The following is an 18,571-nucleotide window of genomic DNA, read 5'->3' on the forward strand; positions in this document are numbered from 1 at the left end:
TCTATGTCTTAATGAGGAGATAACATCTAATACTTTTACTTAGTTGGGGAATTCCCATTTCTCTGTTGCTGTAAGCCCAAAATGGGCCTTTTATTTTATTACACCAATAAAATTTGTCTTTTGGAAAAAAAAAATTACAATTCCATGCACATAACATATTCACACTTATTCCTTAGTAATTCGAACCAATTAGGTTCGAATTATGTGTGTCTAGTTCGAACCAAATAGGTTCGATTTATATGCAATTGGAGTTCGAACCAAATAGGTTCGAATTACATATAAGTATGCTTTGGCTCATTCGTGAATCAATCTTCAATTTAGCTTATTCATGTAATAACTATCCTCTATTAGTTTATTTGTATTTTTTACCCTTATTAATAATAATATAACTAAGGATAGTATTGAAAATATAAAAAATATAGCATTTTTTTTGTTTTTTGTTTGTGATGGTATAAAATATTTTATATAGTCCTATAATCATATTTATTATTTGAATGACTATTCATACGATTAATATAAAAAATAATTATTTTTGTTGACACAATATTACGTAATTAAATTACAGTAGTGACAATGTATTAAAATTAAATTCTTTAAATTATTACATAAAGCAGTTTGATAGTTAAATCCCTTATATTTCATTCAAATTTGATATTGTACATCTGACTCTCATTTAATTTCTTCATTTCTTTTAGTACAAATAAATAAAAATAAAAATAAATGTGTTAGTTTAGATAAATGATTTGCTATTTTAAAAGTTAACAATATCTTATTTAAAAAAAATGTCTTTACTACTTAAAAATTTAAAAAATATTAAATATTAAATAATTTTTGTTTATTGAAAAATATTTTTTAATATTTTTTTCAAAAGTCAATTCAATATATATATATATATTCATGATTTATATATAGAGTAAAGTATCGTTTTTTATCCCTAATATTTGGGTTAAGTCCCAAAGTTATCTCTAACATTTCAATCGTCCTATTTAAGTCCCTAACGTTTCAAAATTGACTCAATATTATCCTGTTGTTAGGATCCGTTTACAGAATTGGCGGCGGAACAAAATTGAGACGATTTTGAAACGTTAGAGACTTAAATAGGACGAAAACATTGGAGACAAAACGATACATAGAAATAAATTTTAATTTTATCCTTCAATAATATCAATTTTTTACTGTATATAGTATTCAATCATTTTTTAATAGTCACATCTAAGTAAATTACAGTTAGTCACATTACTTTCATTCTAAATAAATTAATTTTTTTATAATTTTACTCTTAAAGTAATGTAATTTTTTTGTAAATAAATAAATTTTACACTTTAATTGAGTTAATTCTGTTAACGAATCTCTAACGACAGGACAACATTGAGTCAATTTTGAAACGTTAGGGACTTAAATAGGACGATTGAAATGTTAGGGATAACTTTAAAACTTATCCCAAATGTTGGAGACAAAAATAATACTTTACTATATATATATTAAGTTAATGTATTCTTATAAATTTTAATCTACCACCGTGCTAATATTCATCTCTATTAAGCCAAATGTATTATTGTTATTTTCTTTGACAACTTTAATTGGCTTAATAGTAATTGTGTAGAGCTGAAAAAATAATCAGAGTAAACTGGCAGTAGGCACACAAATTTGTTATACCTTGTTAATGATGTGCATGTCTCAAGTCTAAATCATAGTATTATTTAGATAAAAAATAATAAATATACACTAAAATCTGTTATCAGAATCAACTATTATATTTTTATATGCCAAATCAGTTATATATTAGATTTTTTACGCATGTAACCCACTCAACCATCACTACATTGCGCCTCTACCCTTTAATTTTTTCTCTAGTCCCTTCAATTCAATTTCTTTGCCCTACCTCCATCAAATTTTATAGAGTAAAATATTAAATTAGTCTATATATTTAGATTTAATTTTGTTTTAATTTTTAAAATTTAAAATGTTTTATTTAAATCTAAAAATATTTTATTTAATTTTAATGTAGTTCTACCATAAAATTATTGTTAAATAACTAACGTCGTCATTCCACCAAACTTTAATATCTTTTTTGGAGAAGAGGTACAAATTTAAGAGGCATAAGATCAGCAACAGATACATCATCGTGAGCTATTAATCTTGGTTCAAGTACATAGAGAACATCATCGAGAACTTATTTTCTGGAGAAAAGTTCACCAGTGGCGACGAGTACAAGGCCATCGTCACCTCTACCATAAGAAACTCTCCTTGGCAATCGAAGAGTTTAGTTATATAAATTTTTCATATCTAAAAATTGAATTTCCTTGATTATTTGACATTGACTTTACATTACATTGAAAATAAATAAATTTTTTTTGAATTTAAATATAACACTTTAGATTTTAGAGACCAAAATAGAATTAAACTCATTCATAAATAACCAATTTAATACTTTATCCATTTTTTTACTATTTTCGTAAAATCTCTTTTTTTTTTTTTTTACTCTCTTTTTCTTCCATCATCATCACATTATTGTCTCTTTTGTATAATTTTCTGTTTTTCTCTTGTACAACAAATTCGAAGATCTGCATTTTAATTCACTTGTCTTGATCATTTGTTACCTTCACATACAATTTTTTACTCATTCTCTTTTGTTTTATTTTATTTTTTAGTTGCAATAGCTTTGGCGGTAAATTTAAACGCAGTAATATAAATTTACAATTGAATATTTTTCATTGAAAGTGTAATCTTTTTTTCCAATCTACCATATTACATTTAGTTGCTTCACCGAAAACTCAAATCCCAACTCATCGAATATTGGATTCACGTGCTATACAAACTATCGAAAAATAAATAAATAAAATTAGATTCCATTTGAACCAGAACTACCCTTTGGATGAAAAAATAGGGTTGTATGTAGGGGTGCACATGGGCCGGGTGAAACCGGGTTTGATGTGATCCAGACCCGACCCGAAATATACATCGAGTTTATTTATTAGACTCGAACCCGATGAAACCAATACACTTTCGGGCCACAATTATACCGGGTAAAAACCGGGCCGTTAACATTACATTACGTTGATACCTTCTTGTAAGCTAACATGTATAAATATCCAAATTTCCAAGACTCCAACCATTATTTAACATGGTAAAATTCACTTAGAAAAATATAACAAGAACCAACCCTTCTTTAAAATTAAAGCATAACCACAATCAATACTAAAGCAAAACCACAATCAATACTAATATTGTCTAATAATACCAAATATTTAAATCAATACAAATAACACAATATTATGCATTAGTCTAAAGTCTTATGCATTCTAAACATAAAACATTAACTTATAGTCTTATAACGACTAATAACACAAAATATTAAGGTTTACAATACTTAAATTCCACATAAGAATAGTCATGATCCATCACTAATAACACAAAATATTAATTATGTATGATGACCGGGCCACCGGGCCGACTTCGGGTGACCCGAGCTATGGCCCGGACCCGACCCGAAATAATGACCGGGTCTATTTTTGAGACCCTTACCCGGCCCTAAACCCGATGAAATCACACCAAATTAGTCCCTAAAGTGTTCAGGACCGGGCCGGGCCGGGTTTATGCACCCCTAGTTGTATGTTGATTCTGATTTTATTCTTTATGTGGAAATTATGTATGAAATGTCTTTTTTTATATGGATTTTCTACTTGATTATAGCATAGTTTAAATTTAGATTTAAATTTTTAAGTTTGATTATTATCTTAAAAATATTTGATTATAAATAGAGTTTGTAATATAATTTTAAAATGTGTTTAATTATAATTTAATTATACCACAAGATTAGATTTTTTATTTAGATTATTTCAAAATTTATATACGTATAAAAATATAATAATTAATTTTGGTGATTGATTTTGATATTAATATGATTGTATTTAGTTTTAGATGCCCTCTAATAATTGAACAAAATAAAAACTAGGTAACGGATCAAAGTTAAAGTTTTTTAACATTAAATCAATTATAGCCATGAATAAGGATGGCAAAAAAAATTCGAACCCGTAACGGCAGAGAAGAAAATGGAAATACACAACTTTTATGGGAACCAAAACCCCTTTCCACGGATAAACGGGGATGAGATTAGAGACTGAGGTACATATCTGTAGGGGTGTGCATGGGCCGGGTGAAACCGGGTTTGATGTGACTCAGACCCGGTCCGAAATATATATCGGGTCTATTTGTTAGACTCGAACCCGACCCTAGACCCGATGAAACCTATACACTTTCGGGCCACGATTATACCGGGTGAAAACCGGGCCGTTAACATTATATTACCTTGATACCTTCTTGTAAGTTAGCATGTAAAAATATCCAAATTTCCAAGACTCCAACCATTATTTGACATGGTAAAATTCACTTAGAAAAATATAATAAGAAATAACTCTTCTCTAAAATTAAAGTATAACCATAATCAATACTAATATTGCCTAATAACACCAAATATTTAAATCAATACAAATAACACAAAATTATGCATTAGTCTAAAGTCTTATGCATTTTAAATATAAAACATTAACTTATAGTCTTATATATAATGACTAATAACACAAAATATTAAGGTTTACAATACTTAAATTTCACATAATAATAGCCATCATCCATCACTAATAACACAAAATATTAATTGTGTATGATGACCGGGCCACCGGGCCAATTTCGGGTGACCCGAGCTATGGCCCGGACCCGACCCGAAATAATGACCGGGTCTACTTTTGAGACCCATACCCGGCCCTAGACCCGATGAAATCACATCAAATTAGCCCCTAAAGTGCTCGGGACCGGGCCGGGTCTTCGGGCCGGGCCGGGCCATGCACACCCCTACATATCTGATAGAGACTTGTTAAAGTTTCACTAGAATGAAATTACTTAAATATTCTTTATATATATGAGGTTGCGGGTTCGAATCTCTTATCTTTTCAAATTTTTCAGGTTAATGAGTAATATCTCAAATGACATAGTCTCTCCATACTCAATTAAGAGGTTGCGGGTTCGAATCTCATATTTTTAGTAAAAAAAAATGTTTAATTCTCTTTTTTAGTTTTATTTAAAAATAAATTAATGATATTAATAATATTTAAATTTGCACTAACTAATTATTTAAACATGTATCATTACAAAAAAAGAGTACTATCACTGAATTATAATTGTCGACCAAGATTTGTTATGTTGTTATATTAAAAAAATTTTTACTTCATTTTATTTCAGTTTGTTTGTTAGAAATTTAATTGAATAATTTGAATTGAGTTTAATAATGTTAAATATGTTTAAATTTAGTTTGATTTGATACAATTTTAGTTAAATGGTATAAAATTTTATCATGGTTAAAATTTTCTTATTTTTTAAAATTTAATATCAACAAATATCTGTAAGTATTTGTTTTCCCGACAAAAAAGAAAAAATAGAAATCTATAACAGAAATGAAAAAAAAATAGAAGACAATTTTTTAAACAAAGACAAAAAACAAAAAAAATTTCACCCCATAAATATCCATTGACATTCTAATCATGAATTCATGCGATTAGTTAGCATATTTTCAGAGGTCAATCAATGGTTAACCTTTCTTCACGTCTTATCTTGGAAAGAATTTGAATGTATCGACTGCCGACAAATTACAGTTGACAGGACTTTTCATTGATGACACATTTATCTTCCAAAGTTTCTTAAGACCAATTGCGGTTGATACAAAAATCATTATATATAATAACTTTGGCTTTTTTTTTTTTATCTAAATACGCATGGAAGAATGATTTATTCCCTAAATGCGCATGGTTTAAAACTGTTCTCAAAATACACAGCTCCATTTCATGCATGGCGACCATGAAATGGAATTTAACACCATTTCATGTTGGTGCCCGCGAAATGGAGACACCATTTCTGCCTCACCGGTCACGAAATGGAGGTCCCATATCATGTATGGCAGCCGCGAAATGGACAAGCAAACCCAGGGACGGCAGACGCAAAATGGTGGCACGCCAGACGTGAAATGGAGAGCATGTCAGGTTGGGCTCTCACAAAATGGACACCCTATTTCAAGTATACTGCACACGAAATAAGACAACTTAGTGTGTACCCCGCACGAATTGCAACGAAAGCTGGGCTATATAAACCCTTCTCCTGCAGAAGTAATGCCACAATTCCAATTCTCACTTCTTCTACTCTCTCTTCCTCTCCATGAGTTTCATTTCCATATAGCTTGGTATCATAAATTTTTTGTGTGAAAATGGCCTCTGAACACATTTACGTGGTCGTATACCCGAATGGAGAAATTTCTCATACTACCTAAGGAATTTATGTGTGATGACCCACTTTGGATAATGATTCTCCCACAATCATCTTTGCAACAACTAAAAAATCTTATTCTGATGAACACTCGGTTGGTTGGGAAAAAGGAGATCAGTACCTTGTTTTACAGGATGCCAGTTACTGTAGCTAGTTCGTTTGCATATCAGAAAATGCATATTAAATCTGACCAGCACGTTTCGATGATGTTTTCGTATCATCGTAGCATTGAAAGTATCTATTCGATGGAACTTTGTGTGAAGCTTCAAGATGTGGGGGGTAGCTCATCTAGTTTGAATAACGTGGAGGAACTGCGGAATTTCGGTGCTGGTGAAGCCGTTCCATTTCCGGAGATTAGCAGAGCTCACAGTCCGTCGTTTAACGCCTTCGTTGTGCCCAGCCGGAATGCAGAAAATCCGCACGGACGTCCCTCGCTCACAACTCATGCTGCATCTCCGGAAGGTATTGCAGACGGGTTGGCTGACTCGTCTGACGAAGACGAGATTGAGGATGATAGTGTAGACGAAGCAGAAGTTATTCCGGAAACCCAACCGGTTCAAAAAGAAACGTTTATCCTAACTCTAGTCGAACCGATAAATGTGATGGGGGTAGGCAGTTTTTCCAGCAGCACTCCCGACCACTATCTTCAACTGAGTCTTGGTCCAATGAACTCGACAACCGCGGAAGACATATCGAGCAACTATGCTTTGACCAGTGAAATGGAGCTGGAGATCGGACTGAAATTCCTGAATAAAGAAACAGCAATGCTTGCGGTTAAGAACTACAATATTCGTAGAAGTGTAGAATTCAAAATGGTAGAGTCAGATCATACTCGGTATGTATGTCGATGCAAACTTTTTGGTGAGCAGTGTCGCTGGATGGTAAGGGTTGCGAAGATGAGGGCTTCCAGATTTTGGAAAATCCAAAAATACCAAGGGCCTCACAGTTGTTTGGCATTTGCGACGTTGTAAGATCATGCTCAACTTGATTCAAATGTCATATGCCAGCACATATTTCCCATGGTTCAAGCAGACGCGACCATTTGCATAAAGGTGTTGCAGGGTTCTGTGGAGTCAACGTACGGATACAAGGTGTCTTACAAGAAAGTTTGGCTAGCGAAGCAAAAGGCAATATGCGCGCCGATTGGCGATGAAAGGTGTTGATGTTTAGCGGAGGGTTCGATGGACCTTGTTTGCCGCCAAATTGCCGCATGACGCTGTCAATGTTAACAATCTCGATCCACTTGAACAATATCAACGACACGACCGCGGTGAAGAAGTCACCATGTGGGGCTCTAAGAAATTTTGCAAGCACTCTTGACAGAATACGTGCATCGCTGTACGGCATCCACGTAAACTACAAATACCGAACATCACGAAAATTGTTAAACAATATACTTGGAAAAAACAAAATCATGCTCTAACAAACGACGAGAATAAGTACCTCATCCACCTTCAGACCGTCTAACCTCAGGTGGTGCCTAAGCAAGCGTTGCTTAGCGTAGTCATTCTTTCCTCTCTTACCCGCCCACCTATAAAGAAACATGTTAGTATTAACCTTATTGGAATTTCAACGCAGATGAAATAGCACAAACTCAAAACTACACATGTTATATAATATAATGTATTACCTTGTAGCTAAAGGAAACATATATGGGCTCGTAACTTTTGGTGCCCAGAAGGGAAGCTTGAAGTATATCCATGACATCAGCAACGTATGACAGCCAGCCATTCTCTCGACGTTATAATCAGTAGCTAGGCACATGGCTCTATATAACCAACAGAGCACGGCGCTGCCCCAACTATAGGTACTAATGGTGTCATAGTTGGCCAAAAGAGGAAGATAACGCACGTGAACTGTGTTATTCGCCTTGTCAGGAAGTAAAACGCCACCTAATAAATACATAATGTAACAACGTGCATACCGTACGACGACGTCCTCGGGAGAGTCAAGAGGCATCTGTTGGAGTCTACTCCTGAGCCACTTCAATTTTATGTTAAACTTCATGGTCCCGACATGACCATCAGGAACTTCCCCTAGGAACTCCTCACACCATTGTCAAATATCCCTCTGATGGAACTTACTCCAGCTTCTCAGAGCGCCACTCATCGGCTCACCATCAATTGGTAACCTCAACTGCATGGCAACATCTTCCAGAGTAACAGTACACTCGCCCCATGGGAGGTGGAATATGTGGGTTTTAGGACGCTATCTTTTCACAAGCGCACTAATCAATGGATTGTCGTATTCAAAATGCTTTATTAAGGACGCATAATAGAATCCAGCCCTTCTTAAATATGGTTCAAGTATTTGTCGCCTAATCTCCATGGCTGGATCATATTGATCAAAAGTAAAGATGTCTACTAGTGTGCCATGCAGAGTTAGCACACGTGCCGGCTGAAATAGAGAATGGGAAAAAACAAAATTATTAAATTAATAAATGTATTATTTTTCACAGTTTTTTTTTTACTAATAAAAAAAAAATTAACCTTCAGATGTAAGTGGGCAGAAATGTGAAACTTATCCAACCTATTAAGATTTTCTTTGACATTAATTCTACTTCCACTCATTTTAATAAATAATAAATTTTTTTCCCCCAAAATATGAACCCCACCAACAAAACCACACTCCTTGTTTCCTATTTTCCTACCACACGGTTTTGGTCCCTCCCCATCACCCCTTTTATATTCATTTAATCCACAAGCTTCCAAAACTTGCCTCCAAGACCAGCCACTCCTACCTCGTACGGGGTCTGCAACCTTTAGGCCCCAATTCGTGTGCGTCGGTCACTAATTGGGCCACTTCGTGGCTGGCTCAACTGATGTCTCCAATTCGCTGGTGCCAGGGACGGGTTGGCCATTTCGTGGTAGGCAGCCTTGAAGTGGAGATTTGACACGCACAGAGCCATTTCGTGGAAGCCTCATGTGAAATAGTGTTAAATTTCATTTCGTGGTCGCCATGCATGAAATGGAGCAGCGCATTTTAAGATCAGTTTTAAACATACGCATTTAGGGAATAAATCATTTTTTCATGTGTATTTAGATAAAAAAAAGCCTAATAATTTTTATGTCTTTGTGGGAAATTAACTAGTCTCTCCGATTGTTAGTTCTTTTGAATTTTTTTTATTTTTATTACTATAAAAAATTTCACTTTCTTTTTTTAAAAGATATTAAAATAACACTCCTCTTCTTTCTATTTGTAAAATATATGTTCTCCTTCCTTATAACTTTTAAAAAACTTTTTCTTTAATCCATTTTAAATTTTTTATGTTAACTAATGTTAACTTTATCTATTTTTCAAAAAAATAAATTATTTTTTACAAAAATACTCTTTAACAAAAATTTTATTTTTTGTCATTAAATTTTATTTATTAAAATATCTTAATAAATTATTTTTTTATTGATTAAATTATATTTTTACCAAAATATTTTTTAAAAAATTTAATAATTAAATTATTTTTTTTAAGATACTTTCAATAATTTTTTAATTATTAAATTATAATTTTACCAAAATTTTTGTTAACAATTATTTTTATATTTTACTATTAATTTTTTGATATCAATATATATTATTTTAACATTAAAAAAAAATCTTACCACTATTAATATGTATAATAATTAATATATGTTGATATCGGAAAATAATCTTACCACTGTTTTGATCATTTGTTACCTTCACATACATTTTTTTTATTCATTCTCTTTTGTTTTATTTATTTTTTAGTTGCAATAGCTTTGACGGTAAATTTAAAATTGAATATTTTTCATTGAAAATGTAATCTTCTTTTCCAATCTACCATATTACATTTAGTTGCTTCACTGAAAACTCAAATCCCAACTCATCGAATATTGGATTCACGTGCTATAGATTCCATTTGAACCAGAACATACTTTGGATGAAAAAATAGGGTTGTATGTTGATTCTGATTTTGTTCTTCATGTGGAAATTATGTATGAAATGTCTTTCTTTGATGGATTTTTAATTTGATTATAACATAAGTTTAAATTTAGATTTAAATTTTTAAGTTTGATTATTATCTTGAGAATATTTGATTATGAATAGAGTTTGTAATATAATTTTAAAATGTGTTTAATTATAATTTAATTTTACCACAAGATTAGATTTTGATTTAGATTATTTCAGAATTTATATACGTATAAAAATATAATAACTGATTTTGGTGACTAATTTTGATATCCTTAATATGATTGTATTTAGTTTTAGATGCCCTCTAATAATTGAACAAAATAAAAACTAAGTAACGGATCAAAGTTAAAGTTTTTTAACATTAAATCAATTATAGCCATGAATAAGGATGGCAAAAAAAAATTTGAACTCATAACGGCGGAGAAGAAAATGGAGACCCACTAAATTTTGGGACGGAAACCCCTTTCCACGAATAAATGGGAATGAGATTAGAAACTGAGATATCCATCTCATAAAGATTTGTTAATGTCTCACTAGACTGAAATTACTTAAATATCCGTTATATATATATGATGTAGGTATATATTTAATTTCCTTTTTCAGTTTTATTTAAAAATAAATTAATGATGTGCATAATATCTAAATTTGCACTAACTAATTATTTAAATATGTATCATTACAAAAAAAGAATATTATCATTGAATTATAATTGTCAACTAAGATTTGTTATGTTGTTATGTTAAAAAAAAAAATATTTTAGTTTGTTTGTTGGAGATTTAATTGAATAATATTAAATTAGGTTTAATAATATTAAATGTGTTTAAATTCAGTTTGATTTGATACAATTTTAGTTAAATGATAAAATATAAAATTTTATCATGGTTACAATTTTTTTACTTTTAAAATTTAATATCAACAAATATCTGTAAGTATTTATTTTCCCAACAAAAAAAATAATAGAAATCTATAACAGAAATGAAAAAAAAAAACAGAAGACAATTTTTTAAACAAAGACAAAAAAAAATTCACCTCATAAATATCCATTGCCATTCTAACCATGAATTCATGCGATTAGTTAGCATATTTTCACAGGTCAATCAATGATTAACCTTTTTTCACATCTCATCTTGGAGAGAATTTGCATGTATCGACTACGGACTGTAACACCCTACCACACAAAATTTTGTACTTAAGATGTAAAACAGAGGTGGCGAGACGCTACGACCTCTAAAAATAAAATATATACATATAATAGCAAAGAATGTAATAAACTATGAGTCTTGAAAAATAGGTGAAACAAAAATCGCGAAAATAAAAGCGCAACGCTTAAGAAACGTGATTACTTGCGTGTGAAGAAAACTAAGGTTTAAAAGCATAACTAAATAGCTAGGTGTTGAGTTAAGAAATTAACTAAATTAATTTGATGATGACAAATATTATTTTATTGGGTTAATCAACCAATTAGTTTTTAATTATGTTTGATAAAATGATGCAGGCCAAAATATAAAGATACAGCAGCCCAAATGCAAGGAAACAAAAATATTGCTAGTGGGTCTTTCTAACCAACGAAGCCCATAGAAAACAATGCAAAGAAAACAGCTGGGCTAAATGAATGAAATCCAACACAAGCCCAAGATTACTCCATTCAAGTTGAAGCCTTCCAATGCACCTCACTAGTTTGCTTAGGTCAGAACCTCATAGAGAAAGAAAGAGAAAGCTTTGTTATTCTTCTTGCCCATTTCATCAAAGAATAAATAAAGAGAAAGCTTAATCAAAGAAAGCAAAGGTCAAATCACCTAAAACAAACCCAACAAGTTGAGTCAAAAATTAAAGGTGATTTATTTCCATTTGCATGCATGTTAATTTCTTCACTCCTTCTCCAACTTTCTGCGATACCATTTTTGGTTAAATGAAGAAAGAAGTATTTGATCTCTGCTGCTATAAATCAATGGTTCACAAAGTTTTTTGGAGCCAAAGCACATGATTAATGGTTCGGATTTGGGTTTATCACTGAACAACTTTCTCTTTGCTACTCAAATGTCTTCGGTCAAGCAAAAAGGAGACAGCTTGAAAATCCCTAATTTGGGATAAATGAAGAAAGTAATCTCTGTTCACAATTGCTGTACATCAATGGTCAAGATTGTTTCTTGGGGACCAAGAAGTATCTCAAGGGTTTAAATCTGGGTTCACCATTAAAAATAATTTTTTTTGCTTCCCTGAGGCTTTCGGTCAAGCAAGAAAAAGTCAGACTCAAATTTCTAATTTGGTGATTAACTGGAAAAGTGATATGGTAAGCTGGAAGCACACAGCTCAAGGAGTTGATCTCGAAGAGAGAAATTCAGCAACATGTAAGGAGATACAAAAAGAAGATTTCTCATCATTCAGAAGCAAAGGAGAGATAACCAGAATTTGGTGAGTTGTGTTCTGAGAAGAGTTCCCTAAAGAAGTTCCTCTACTTGGACAGTGCTTTCTTTCAAAGAAGCATTCCGCCAAAAATGAAGAACTGAATCAGAGACATGCAAATCTAGTTTATCACATAGCAAAAAAGCTGTTGAAGAGTCAATCTCCTTCATGTTTTGCAGATTGTATTTTACTTTTCAATGTTTATCTTTCTGTAATTTCTTGAGTGAAAAAGGCATATTGTGAGAGCTCAAGTAAAAGCCAAATGAGTGGAAAGAGGCTGAGTGATACACTTGAGAGAAAAGCCTAGAGCTATTTTCATATTTCTTTAGATAAGTCTGTGTCTTGTATCTTGTACCTGTGAGGTATCCCTTTCTTAGTTGGGTTAGCACTAAGAGTGAAGAGTTAGGTATTAGCATAGCCAATGTCAAGTTAGGTTAGAACTTGAGTGTGAGAGGATTGTGTCAATCTTATGGAATTGGTGTATGCAATACTTTAACTATAGTGAAAATTCTACCACTGTTGTGGTGGAGACTGGACGTAGGTTGCATAGCACAAGGCAACCGAATCAGGATACATGATAGTGTTAGCTCTTTTCCTTTCTGCTCTGTTATGTTTTCTGATATTCATGAGACAAAAATAAATTGTCTCATAAATTTCTGCTGCTGAGTTCAAACAGAATCAGAATTGCAAGCTTATTAAAAAGGGGTTATTTCAGTAACTTAAAGAAAGGCATAGATTCAACCCCCTTCTCTAAGCCTACTACAACCTTCACTAGGTAATAGGAATAGAGAGACAAGAAAACGATATAACAAGCTCCTAACTCAGCTTGCGGAGTTAAGACTAACCGGAGAATATTTATATCCTAGGTGTAAAGTTCTGTGTGGTAGAGTGTTACATTGACAAACTACAGTTTACAGGACTTTCATTGATGACACATTTATCTTCCAAAGTTTCTTAAGACCAATTGCGGTTGATACAAAAATCATTATAAATAATAACTTTTATGTCTTTGTGAGAAATTAACTCGTCTCTCCGACTGTTAGTTCTTTTGAATTATTATTATTATATTATTATTATTATTATTATTATTATTATTATTATTATTATAAAAAATTTTATTTTTTTTTAAAATATTAAAATGACATTCTTTTTTTATTTGTAAAATATATATTCTCCTCTCTTATAATTTTTTTAAAAAATTTTTTTAATTTATTTTAAATTTTTTTTGTTAACTAATATTAACTTTATCTATTTTTCAAAAAAAATAAATTATTTTTTACAAAAATACCCTTTAGCAAATTTTTTGTTGTTATTAAATTTTATTTATCAAAATATCTTAATAAATTATTTTTTTATTGATTTATATTTTTATCAAAATATTTTTTAAAAAATTAATAATTAAATTATTTTTCTCTAAATTACCCTTCAATAATTTTTTAATTATTAAATTATTATTTTACCAAAATTTTTGTTAACAATTATTTTTATATTTTATTAATAATTTTTCTATATCAATATATATTATTTTAACATTAAATAAAAATTTTACCACTGTTAATATGTATAATAATTAATTTATATTGATATCAAAAAATAAACTTACCAAGATTTTTATATTTAATGTTAAAATAATATATATTGATATAAAAAATTAACAGTAAAATATAAAAGTAATTGTTAAGAAAAATTTTGGTATAATCACAATTTTATAATTAAAAAATTATTGAAGGGTATCTCAGAAAAAATTATTTAATTATTAATTTTTAAAAAAATATTTTAATAAAAATATAATTTAATCAATAAAAAATAATTTATTAAAGAATATTTTGGTAAGTAAAATTTAATGATAAAAAATAAATTTTTTGTTAAACGGTATTTTTGTAAAAAATAATTTATTTCTTGAAAAATGGATAAAATTAACATTAGTTAACACAAAAAATTTAAAATAGATTAAAAGATAAGTTTTTTAAAAGTTATAAAGAAAAAAAGTATACATTTTATAAATAGAAGAAAAGAGAATATTATTTTAACATCTCTTATGAGAAGAGAATAAAATTTTCTTTTATTATTATTATAAGTAGAATCTACAATAACTATGATGATTATACAATAGATTATTATCATATTTTTTAATATTTGAATAGCACATTTTTTATTTTTGTCCAATTTAAAATATGATCAAATAATATTAAAAATATTTTTATTTTTATATTTATAGCCTATAAAATAATATCTTAGATTGTATTTTAAAAAAAATCTCATTTAGGTATTCAAATTTTTAGCAAAAATTATTACTTTGGACATACATATCTAATTTTGCCTTCCTCAAATATTTTATCTTTTTCTATTAGTCTATTACAATACAACTAACCAAATTGTCGTTCGTAACCCATTGAAGTCCTGACTAGGGGTGGCAAAACGGGTCGAGCCCGTCGGGCCGATCCGCTAAACCCGCTAAAAAAGGCGGGTCGGGCTAGGAATTGGAGCCCGTCAAATTAAAAAAACCCGCCAAACCCGCACCGCCAAATTGGCAGAGCGGGGCGGGCCGGTCCGCCGGGCCGAAAATTTTTATTTTTTATTTTTTTAATTAAATAAAAGAGTGATTACTATTATAAAATTAATAATTATAGAATTTTTAAACACTTTTTTTTTTCATTTTTTGTTTTTATTCTTTTTTGAGTTATTAACTTTATTTATTTTATTTTACAATTTCGTATATATGCTCAAATTATGTAACTTATTTTTTAAAATAAAGATGATTCTATTGACAAATATTATTTTGAACAATTTTATTGAAGTTAAAAATAAAAAAAAATAGTAAAAAATTATAATATAATTTGACTATTTTTTATTTGTATTTGATTTTTTAATTATTATTTTTTGGTTAATTTTAATGAATTTTATTTTTCAAAAAAAAAAAAAGAGTCAAGCGGGCTAGCCCGCCAACCCGCAAATCCGCCATAAAGCGGGGCGAGCTAGCATTTTGAACCCATTTTAGTTGGCGGGGCGGGCCGGTCCGCCCCGTTTATGTGGCGGGCCTAGGCGGGACGGGGCGGGTTGGGGCGGACTGGCCCGCTTTGCCACCCCTAGTCCTGACCCAACACTATAAATATTGGTATAATTAACCGCAAAGATAGATACATATATAACTATTTAAAAAAGAGTAAATAACTATTTTTGACCATAAAAAATTTAAGCGCTGACAAATTAACCACAAAAAAATTAAAATATATTATATCTATGAAAGATGAGTATTATTTGACAAAAATATCCAATTATTAAATTTAAAATTAATTTTATTAAAAATTTAATGAAATTTCTAAAATACCATTTTCTTTCATTTTTTCCATCCCAATCTTTTATCCTAACAGAATGAACCAGCCCCACTTCACCTCTCTCGTTCTTCTTCACTCACCACTCTCAAATTATCGCCGGCAGTTTTCCCAGATTGTCGCCCCCTTCTCTCGCTCTGACAAACCATAGGCGTTCAATTCGAGTTTCACAGCTTCTTCTGCTCTAATCTTTCGGATCTTGACCTGAAAATGCTCGAGATCTAACCCGAAAAAGTCGTTAAGGTTAATTCCATTTTCGAGTTGCATCGCATGCTGGCCTGCTCCCGGTTCCATTAAGAAAGTTCTTGCCACGGTTAAGAAAATCAAGCCGAAGATCTTCACGATAGTGTAGCAGGAAGCCAACCATAACAGTCCGATTTTTGTGAGAGTCGTTGCATTATTACTCGCGATCAAGCTTGTTTGACTCGCTGGAGGGATCGGTGGCGATGGAGATGGCAGTGCCACCGCTGGTGAAGATTTATTGATGTCAGAACTGTACCTCAGGAGGCAATTTGCAACGTGGTGACGTGCAAGAGCACAAACTGGCTGTAACGGCACAAGACCCTTCATGTTGATGCAAATTGAACCTTTAAGAGAAAGATTGGACAAACTAGATGCTTGAAACCTAAGTTGGTCACTAAATTGCCAAAAATATTATTAATTGTTGTTCTCCATGACCACCAAATGCTTATAGATTTAGTAATATGAATTCGAATCACCACCAAAAGAAGAAGAATAATAACAACATATAAAGATTGGTGGGTGAGTAAAAGAAACTCTTGAGATCGGAATTGGAATGGACGATAGGAAGGAGGAAAATGATAAAGAAATGAAGAAATGTTAACTAATAAAGAGGGGGGTTTGGTTTAGGGTATGAAATTCCCAGGAAAGTGAAGTTGACTGGAGTAGTTGGATATGGCTTTGATTATTTCCTCTTGTTTTGATTTAGTATACATATACATATTTCTAAAACATGTGGCTAAGTTTGAATTGATGAGGATGAAGCACTCTCAGTAAAAGCGAGAGAAGGGGGCAATGATCTGAAAAACTACCAGCGATGATTTGAGAGTGGTGGGTGAAAAAGAACAAGGGAGGTGAAGTGGGGCTGGTTCATTTTGGTAGGGTAAAAGATTGGGATGGAAAAGATGAAAAAATGGTATTTTGGAAATTTCATAAAATTTTTAATGGAATTAATTTTAAATTTAATGATTGGGTATATTTTTGTCAAACGATACTCATTTTTCATGGGTACAATGTTAATTTAATTTTTTCGTGGTTAGTTTTGTCGGCGCTTAAATCTTTGATGATCAGAAATGACTATTTACTCTTTAAAAAATATATAAAAAAATTAAATAAAAATTTAATTTTTAGAATATATAATTATTTTTATTTTCAAAAATATTCCTAACTATTAATAAAAAATTTACTTAGTCTAAAATCGTTAAATTTTTATATATACGGATTTTGAGTAATCTATATCTAATTTTAGGTAATAAAGTTTTATATACAAATTTATCAAGTGTCCTCATTTATCAATTGTTTGTGTGTGAAAAAAAAGTTAGAAATATATAAATTTTTCATTGATTAATTACTAGTTGATTTGGTGATGTGAAATTTAATTATTTTAATTTATTAGATATATTTTAATAAAAATTAAAAAATAACTATAATTACATTCGCACATAAATTTAATGTCTATAATAAATGTGTTTTTGTATATTATTTACTAAATATATTTAATTTTAATTATTTAAATTAATCTAATAATTATAAATATATTCTCACATTCTAACATAAAAATCTTATTCTCATGAGATATATCCTAATTTTTGCTACGAATAAAAAGTCACATTAACTTCACAAAGTGCCACCGCCACTATCTAGATCCTTCAGCAGTGTTGTATACTTCAATTCAGAAACTAACTAGAATTTTAACCATGGTTCTTTGAATAAAGGCAACACAATTGTTAATTAATGACAATAAGACAATCAATGCTTCAAGGTAACTTCAGAAAATTTCGGGTAAATGGTCAATTTGTATGAAAACTCAAAATAATTATAATTAGTTCTCAGAAATGTAGAAACTTCTTACTTTACAACAAAATTTGTTTACGGCACTACAATTGAAAACAGAGGTCCCTGAAAAAGGAGTAACATCTTCCCCAACAACATGAAATATATGTCTGAAAATGAAAACTTCCCTTGCTTTCATTTTCTGTACGGACATATACAGTGGCTATTGCCATTGGTTCTCTATTTTTCATTATATCTTGATAAAAAAATTAACACACGTGTTCCATTTATTCCATTCCCATGCTCATTACTGAATAATAATAATAATAATAATAATAATAATAATAATAATAATAATAATAATAATTAATCACTTCATTAGATACTACAGGTTTTCAAAATATAGACGTTCTCCTAGAACAAATACTAACATCGAATTGGTTAACTTTGTTAGCATCAGACGTAAAATTTTTATTTTTAAAAGTAGTTTATAAAAATTAATTTTTAAAAGATAATTTTTTTAAAATTGTAATATTTATATTTGATAAAACAAATAAAAAATAATTTTCAATAAATATAAACAA

This window comes from Arachis hypogaea, chromosome 13, assembly GCF_003086295.3.
Source record: "Arachis hypogaea cultivar Tifrunner chromosome 13, arahy.Tifrunner.gnm2.J5K5, whole genome shotgun sequence".
Lineage (NCBI taxonomy): Eukaryota > Viridiplantae > Streptophyta > Magnoliopsida > Fabales > Fabaceae > Arachis > Arachis hypogaea.